This window comes from Myotis brandtii, unplaced genomic scaffold (assembly GCF_000412655.1).
Source record: "Myotis brandtii unplaced genomic scaffold, ASM41265v1 scaffold33, whole genome shotgun sequence".
Classification (NCBI taxonomy): Eukaryota; Metazoa; Chordata; class Mammalia; order Chiroptera; family Vespertilionidae; genus Myotis; species Myotis brandtii.
Genome location: NW_005362713.1, coordinates 1273889 through 1282231, shown reverse-complemented (window position 1 = coordinate 1282231; position 8343 = coordinate 1273889).

Below are 8343 nucleotides of genomic sequence, written 5' to 3'. Positions count from 1 at the left end.
GGGGGGGGGGGGGAGGCGGGGAGAAGTTGCCAAGTCTTCATTAGGCAACACCACTGTTACCTTGAAACAGCAGCCTTAGGACCTGCCCCGGGAACAAGATTCAAAACATTCCTCAGCCTTCGATACTTCCTCCTCATACACACACCAACAAAATGGTAATTGGTCCTAATAATTTTCACAATTACCCTTAGTGGTTATGATGCAGGCTCTGGGGGTCCAGGGACCTGAGGGCCTGTGAGTTCTTGGCTTTACGCAGGAAAGAATTTAAAAAGAGCCAGCTTAGAGTTTAAAGTGAGTGAGGCCCTAGCCAGTGTGACTCAATGGATAGATCATCAGACTGTGGACCAAAGGGTCCTGGGTGTGATTCTGGTCAAGGGCATGTACCTTGGTGCAGACTCTTTCCCGTCCGGGCCCTGATTGGAGTGCAGGCAAGAGGCCACCAATCCATGTGTTTCTGTCACATCGATGTTTCTCTCTGTCTTTCCCTTTCTCTTCCACTCTCCCTAAAAATCAATGGGAAAATGTCCTCGGGTGAGGATTAGCAACAACAAAAATAATAATAAAGTGAAAGTGAGTTTTTCGGGGAAGCGGTGAGAGGGACAGTGGCGACTTCAGCGGAATTTGCTTCCTGGATGAGGTTCATTTAACTGGGGGGCTGGGGTACGGTATTGAATAAGGGGCAGGGATACTCAGGGTCTTCCTGGAAGGGGAGGAGACTTCTCAGGGAGCCGTCAGCATTCTGTGTCCTTGTGTGGGCTTTCCTGCTGCATCAGGGCTGGGGTGCTAATTGCTGCGATGAACCTATAAGGGGGCTGGGGTCGCCACAAGGTGAAAGTAGGCTCCCTGTTGGATGGAGCTGGTCTCTGCGGGTTTTAAGCCATAAATCCGATGGGTGGGTGGCCTTGCTTCTGGACAGTTCCTGCAGCTTCACTGACTTTAGCTGTTTCGCACATGCCGCCTCAGTGGACTCAGAATTCCATGGACGCAGAGAAACAGCAGGTGTAAGCAGCCTGTTGTCCATCAAACTGACAGTGGAAATGGCTCCGCCCACTGCTGGGGCATCCACTGGCCTGAACGCAAACGTTGCCTTCAGGATGTTAGTCTTCATTCCAGCCAAGTAAGCGTCTGTCCATTTGCTTTCAAAGTAATTACAGCTTGGCAAGTGCTGAGCTAGTTCATCATAAGCTCAGTTTACTAAACACTTCATCCAGCATAAACTAGGCTCCCAGAAGTATTTCTTCAATTACAATATCGATCTCTGCTGCCTCTGACCTTCCTCATGCCTCGTGGGCTCGGAAATGCCGTCAATTATTACCCCTCCCTGACGCATTGAATAATGAGGGCCTCATGCTCAAGTTTGCTGCACTTCTGTTTATTTCCTCCATTCTTTCGAGTAATTTTTTAATCCTCACCTGAGGATACGTTTTTCCATTGATTTCTAAAGAGAGTAGAAGGGAGGAAGAAGGGGTGTGGGAGAGAGAAACATTGGTGGCTTGCCTCCCACATGTGCCCCTACTAGGGCTGGGGAACCTGCAAGCAAGGTACATGCCCTCAACCGGGAATTGAACCCAAGACCCTTCAGTCTGGAGGCCGACACTCTAACCACTGAGCAACTGGCCGGGACTTGGGATTTTTTTTTTTTTTTTGTAGCTCAAATAAGGGTTCAGCCTTGATTGATTTCTATCTGGCAAATAAATTCCCATAAAGTATTTACTAATTTTGCTGCTGGCCGTGTGCACGATGGTGTATGTGGTGGCGTCAGCTCAGAGCTCAGTGCAAACCACCAAGAAGAGGGTGGAGGCTGATGAGGGATTTCTAGGGTTTTCCAGAAACGAGCCACCAGGAGACATGAGGAGGACTCAGCCAGCGGGTGAGGGAGGAGGTGAAGGACAAGGCACGTGCCTTTGCGGGTGTGGGGCGCTCAGGGGCACATTGAGAAGCTCTGCAGAGTTGGCTGGGGCAGGACAGAGCCTGGGGGGCAGGGAGGCGGCCTCGCCCCGGGTGCTCGGGCTCTGCTGGCTCGCAGGCTGAGCAGGTGGTCCCCTGTCTGGCAGCGCCCTGGCCAGAGGCAGAGCCCCCAGGGCGTGGCTCCTGCCTGAAGTGCCAGGTGCAGCCGAGCTGGCATGAGGCTGTGCCCTGCAGCGGGGCTGAAGGAGAGACAGGCCAGGGATGGTAGCTCAGTTGTTTGCACGTAACTCCTAGGTCTCCAGGTCACTCACTGCTGCCAGGAAGCCCAGGAGCCCTGCTGAGACCCAGAGGGAAGCAGGATGGTGAGTGAAAGGTCCAGCCAAAGGCCCGGGGGACCGTGGATAATGGCGATGCCCCCCAACCCCCCCAGACCGCCGGCTCCTGGCACCTCACGGACCTCGAGCCTTTAGAGCCAGGGTGGGTCCTGACCCTGCCTGGGAGTGAGCCTTTGGGGGAGACACAGACAGACATCGGGGTGGGCAACGCTGGACTGGACAGTGGCTTCAGGAAAAGAAACATGTCCTTTAGAGCAGAGGTTCTCAACCTGTGGGTCGTGACCCCTTTGGGGGTCGAACGACCCTTTCACAGGGGTTGCCTAAGACCATCGGAAAACACATGTATAATGACATATTGTTTTTGTGATTAATCACTATGCTTTAATTATGTTCAATTTGTAACAATGAAATTGGGGGTCACCACAACATGAGGAACTGTACAAAGGGCCGCGGCATGAGGAAGGTTGAGAACTACTGGCTTAGAACATGTACTTTCCAGTTTCCCAGGCTCCACATCGCTGCCTCTTCCTTCTGATCCATGAGCACACTCACCCTCCCTCCCTGACCCTCCTGGTGCTGAGTCTAAGGCAGCGGTTCTCAACCTGTGAGTTGCGACCCCTTTGGCGGTCGAACGACCCTTTCACAGGGGTCGCCTAAGACCATCCTGCATATCAGATATTTACATTACGATTCATAACAGTAGCAACATTACAGTTATGAAGAAGCAACGAAAATAATTTTATGGTTGGGTCACAACATGAGGAAATGTATTTGAAGGGCCAGAAGGTTGAGAACCACTGGAGGCCTCGGACAGAAGGCTGATCAGGGAGCTCCAGGGGACCCAGGCCAGCGCGGCAGGGATGACCCAGTAAAAGCATCGGGAGAGCAGCAAGAGGGGCAGGAGGGCCCCTGGAGCAAGCGGGTCCCTGAGCAGAGATGGAGAAGCAGCAGGTCCGATGCTGGGAGGTGGCAGGTGCGTGTTGGCAGCCCCTCGAGGGCAGTGATGCTGGGAGGTGGCAGGTGCGTGTTGGCAGCCCCCGTGAGGGCAGTGATGCTGGGAGGTGGCAGGTGCATGTTGGCTGCCCTTCGGCAGTGATGATGCTGGGAAGTGGGCAGGTGCATGTTGGCAGCCCCTCGAGGGCAGTGATGCTGGGAGGTGGGCAGGTGCATGTTGGCAGCCCCGTGAGGGCAGTGATGCCAGGAGGTGAGCAGGTGCACGTTGGCAGCCCCTCGAGGGCAGTGATGCTGGGAGGTGGGCAGGTGCATGTTGGCAGCCCCGTGAGGGCAGTGATGCCAGGAGGTGAGCAGGTGCACGTTGGCAGCCCCTCGAGGGCAGTGATGCTGGGAGGTGGGCAGGTGCATGTTGGCAGCCCCGTGAGGGCAGTGATGCCAGGAGGTGAGCAGGTGCACGTTGGCAGCCCCTCGAGGGCAGTGATGCTGGGAAGTGGGCAGGTGCATGTTGGCAGCCCCGTGAGGGCAGTGATGCCAGGAGGTGAGCAGGTGCACGTTGGCAGCCCCTCGAGGGCAGTGATGCTGGGAAGTGGGCAGGTGCATGTTGGCAGCCCCGTGAGGGCAGTGCTGCCCAGACAGAGCCAGTCGGTCTGTCTGCTACCTGTGGCGTTGTCAGAAAGTCGGAATTTTAAGAACCCAAGTTGCTTATGCTCTGCTTCACTATGACTTACCCACCAGGATTATGGTCGATAAGACCGACATTTTATTTAAATTGTCAGAACCGTTTTACAGGGAGAACCCTGGCCGCCTCCTTGTCCTCGGGTTCTCATCCGCGCTCACTGCCATCAGGGTCACGTCCATCCCTGAGCGCGCTATTGTCTCCCTCTCCGTTCCCAACGTGGCCCATCTGCTCGTTCCTCTTCTAGCTCAGCCCCCGCCCTGGCATCTTCCTGCTGCTTCCCTTCCAGGTGGAGTTGATTTGAACTGTTCTGAAAGCTTCTCTCTTGTCAATTTTCCTGCCCCAGGAAGCGGCCACTTGGACTGACAGCTGAGGAGGCTTGTGTAAGGCAGACACATTTTCTTCCTCCAAGTCCAAGGGCATCAGAACAGCATCTCCTAACATTTGAAACATGAAAACATTTGCAGCTCACTCACCAGCAGCTCAGAGCCGAGTGCGGTGTGTGGTCATGGTGCTGAGGATGTGAGCAAGGATGTGAGCGGCTGGTTCGCTGAAACTGCCCTTAATCTCCCATCAGGGAGGCCTGCCCTCCTTGCTGAGCAAGGAGCTGTGCATCTGAGGAAGCCTGGCGTCCAGAGCCTCAGCCGCTCCCCTGCCCTGCGGACTCTCAGTCAGATCGATCGGGCCCAGGGATCCAGCCGCCCAGGTGACCACCAGGGTCACTTCACAGGTGACTTTCTGGATAAAAATGGCTCCTAACATCTGTAAACTATTTTGCTCTCACATCTGCATAAGCACCTCTTGCATCTGGGGCATCCCTGAATATTCATTTCCATTTGACCCTTACAACCATCATGAAAAATCATTATAAGGATGAAACATTATTTAATACTTAATCTGTCCCATGCATTATCCTGGAGGTTGCATGGTTCAATTCTCTTAACCCCTACAATGGAGAGACTTATTATTCCCCTTTTTCAGGTGTGGAAACTGGACATGTTATCCCTCAGGCAAGGGGACCCAGCTTCTCAGAGTCCTCACACTTTTTGGTTACAGGACTGCAGAGGGGAGCAGCTATGGGAGCGAGTGCCGCGGGGAATCTGGGTGAGGAGGCATCGGAGTCCTCTGCGTGGGCCGCGGGCAGGGAGGGCATTGGGCCTGGAGAAAAAGGCCGGGCCCTTTATCTGGAAGGCAGCCTTCCTCCATCTGGGAGAAGGATGGCAGGGGAGTAGATGCCATTTTTTAAATTCCAAAGTGTGCATTTTCCCATCAGATTATCAAATCATTGAACAACTTTTACAAATCATTTGTAAAATACCTAAAATAACAAAGGAACTATTAAACTCTCTGAAAGCTCAAAATCTAGCAAAAAACACTAACTACAATTTTCATGTGTTACAGTGAGTTTTATGCGAGACAAAGACGTCGGCTGGTGGAGAGAACTGTAGAGAGTGCACTGTGTTCAGTACGTGCCAGGCTCAGTGCGATTCTGCTAGAAGCAGCTCCCTGTGGTAACAAGGATTCTCTGTGGGCATTATTTTCAACGAACGCATACTTTCCCATTGCTTATTCCCATCACAATTTCTTTAACTCTTTCCATAATTCTGTCCTTTCAAGTTGTTTTCAAATGCTCACTGTTACGATTAATGTTGAAATAAATCTTGGTTTTGTTAGGTCTGATCCAATAATTGAATCGACACCCCCTCCCCTGGGAACTGACCTTCAGGCCACTTCACAATGGACATTCCACTTGCTTAGCCCCAACTCCACTTGCTAAGACCGCTATCCCTCCCCTCCGGACTTTCCCGAAATCTGGACCTGCACAGAGAGTTCTCTGCCCAGAAAAAGCCAGACTGGAGTCCTTTAAAAACCTGACTCCCCGTCTTTGGGGGCTGGTGCCACCTTGGAGCTCAGCCCATTTGGTGCCCAGATGACCTAATAAATTCATAATTCTTCACCACTTTTGGCCTCATGCGTTCCTCCTTTGGTGACCTAACAGGTTTACATTTGTTTGAGGTTTTCTTATCATAACTCTCCAGGAGTGAAGTTAGTGGAGCAGTGGTTTTAGACATTTGAAGACTTTGGTTATAGATCGCCATATTGCTCTGTGGAAATGTTGTTTTCTGTGCAGGAAGTGTGACAAGTGTCCTCTTCGAGGCATGACCCTGGACCACGAGAGGAACCCATTCTCAGGAACTTCCTCCCAGGGGGGATGGGGGAGAGGGCACCCCGTGCCAAGCTTTTGGCTTTGCAACCGTTTCCCAGGCTTCCATCCCTCTCGTGATCAGACAAGTGTGGTGGGGACCAGTCTGCTTTAATGCCCTCTTTCTAATTGCGACGGATGTCACACATTAGGGTCACAGTAGTTTGGGATTCTGTTTGTGTTTCTTCAGGGAAGGAAATGACAATGATCCTACAGAATTAGGAACCAGGGATGAGGGAAGGCCAGGGCCCTGTGTCTCCAGCCACACACCCACCCCAGGAGGCCACAAGAAGACACGAAGAAGGGTGGGTGCTCAGCACAAAGACTCACCCAAATCTACTTTTTACCATCCATTATGATTACCCTGCGATTCAGTTTTAAACTAAGCTTAAACTTAACTGCAATTACATTGGCTGTGATTTAATTGTGAATTCTTTCCCACCCACAAGTTGTGTTTTATTGCTGTTCAAAGTCACATGTCTTGTGCATATTTCCTTGTGGGAGATGGGAGAATAGCGTGGGCCACACAGGAGACGGCACCCTGTGTCACCCGGCAGCTTCGCGTATCGTCCTGTTTTGCCATTTGGAGCAGTCTTCTCGGTGTTGCCCGGAGGCAGGGCACAGACCCGGAGGCTCACGGCTACCATGGAGGCAGGACACGTGTGGGAGAGGCAGTGGGCACAGCGTTAACTTAGAGGTGAGCCCGGAAGAGGCCTGGAGATAGAAATGCGTCCCACGTCTTCAGGACAGACCCCACGTACTGGAGACAGATCCTGAAGCCATTGCCATAGACGGGGTGGCTCATGAGCCATGGGCTGGAGGCTGAGGGCCAAGGACAAGGACCCGCAGGCTTGATGTCTGGTGAGAGCCCACTTCCTGGTTCAGAGACGCCACCTTCTTGCTGTGTCCTCACAGGGCAGAAGGACAGACACTCAGCCCGTAACATTCCCCTTTGATGCAACAGCAGGATGTGGGTGGAGGTTGCTACCTGCCTGTTAGTGACTCCAGATGATCCTTCCTGATTTGTTATGATTCAGCCAGCGGTGCTGCTAGAGGCATCGTCAGCTCGGCCTCCTTCACTGGTGAACGCCTGGGCATTCTGAGCACCCTGGTCTGTATGAAACCTGCCAGCTGGCACTCTCCCGGGGCCCCAGCAACTCAAAGGTGACCCTGCGTTCCAAAGAAGCTCCCAATCGACAGCTCTCCCTGGGACTGCATTCGCAAGAACTCAGCTCTCTCGGGGGCTCCAGAGATGGCACGTACTTTGTAATAGACCATAGGTAAGTTTCATAACATCTTTCAAACTTCTCAGTTCTCTTATTTGTAAACCGGAGTCATATGCTCCATGGAAAGAATGAAATGAAAGTGCATTTCTGAGACATCTGTCCATGTGCCATAAAGCTGAATAAAATACTCCACTTGCAGAGTGAGTCTGAAATCTAAAAGCTGTGAACTCAGGGCAAGTCCTTCTCTCTGTCTCCCCTTTTCCTCAGGCTCCCAGCTGCCCCTCCCTGCTGCCTCTCCCAGCTGCCCCTCCCTGGTCTGCATGCCCTCAACCCACATACCTCACAATCAGACATCCTCTAGCCAGCCTCCAGGGCTCTGCTCCATTCACTGCTCTCTGCTGTCTACACTGTTTCCAGGTCAGGAGAACAGCTCTCTGACCAGCTCAGTGCCCGCAGAACTCTGCTCTCTTTGTTCCTTGTAAGCTGGGGCTCATGATAGCTCTGGCAGTGCTGACGGCCAGCGTTTCTGAGCTGTTTTAACTGAGGCTGTCAGGAACTTGAGGGGCTGTTGCTCCAGCAGGGGAGTGTGGCCTCGGTCCAGGAGTAACTGGCGTGCTCTGCCTTCTGCAGTTCCCAGACCAGAAAACAGTGCCTAGAACACGGACGACAAAGGGAGGAAGAGGGTTGGTGACACTGGCTATTGTATTCCTCTTGTTCTTGTTGATCTCCCCAACTCCTGACCTAGGTATTAACTCACTCATCCACACACATACACATGCATTCACAAAACACACATGCATGTGCACACACATGCACACACATGCATGCACACACTTACATTTGCACCTTCGTAAAGCAGAGCTCAGAGCTGCAGCTCTTTCAATGCAGCAGTCTTGTGACCAATTTTTTCTAAGCAGCTTCTTGGGAGTCCCTGTTGCTATGAACTCAGATTTGGCTCATAAACTAATTTGTCTAAAGAATTCAGTCTTGTCTGTCTGACGACCAAAGCCTGGGCTCACTGCACGCGCTTTGATGCTGATG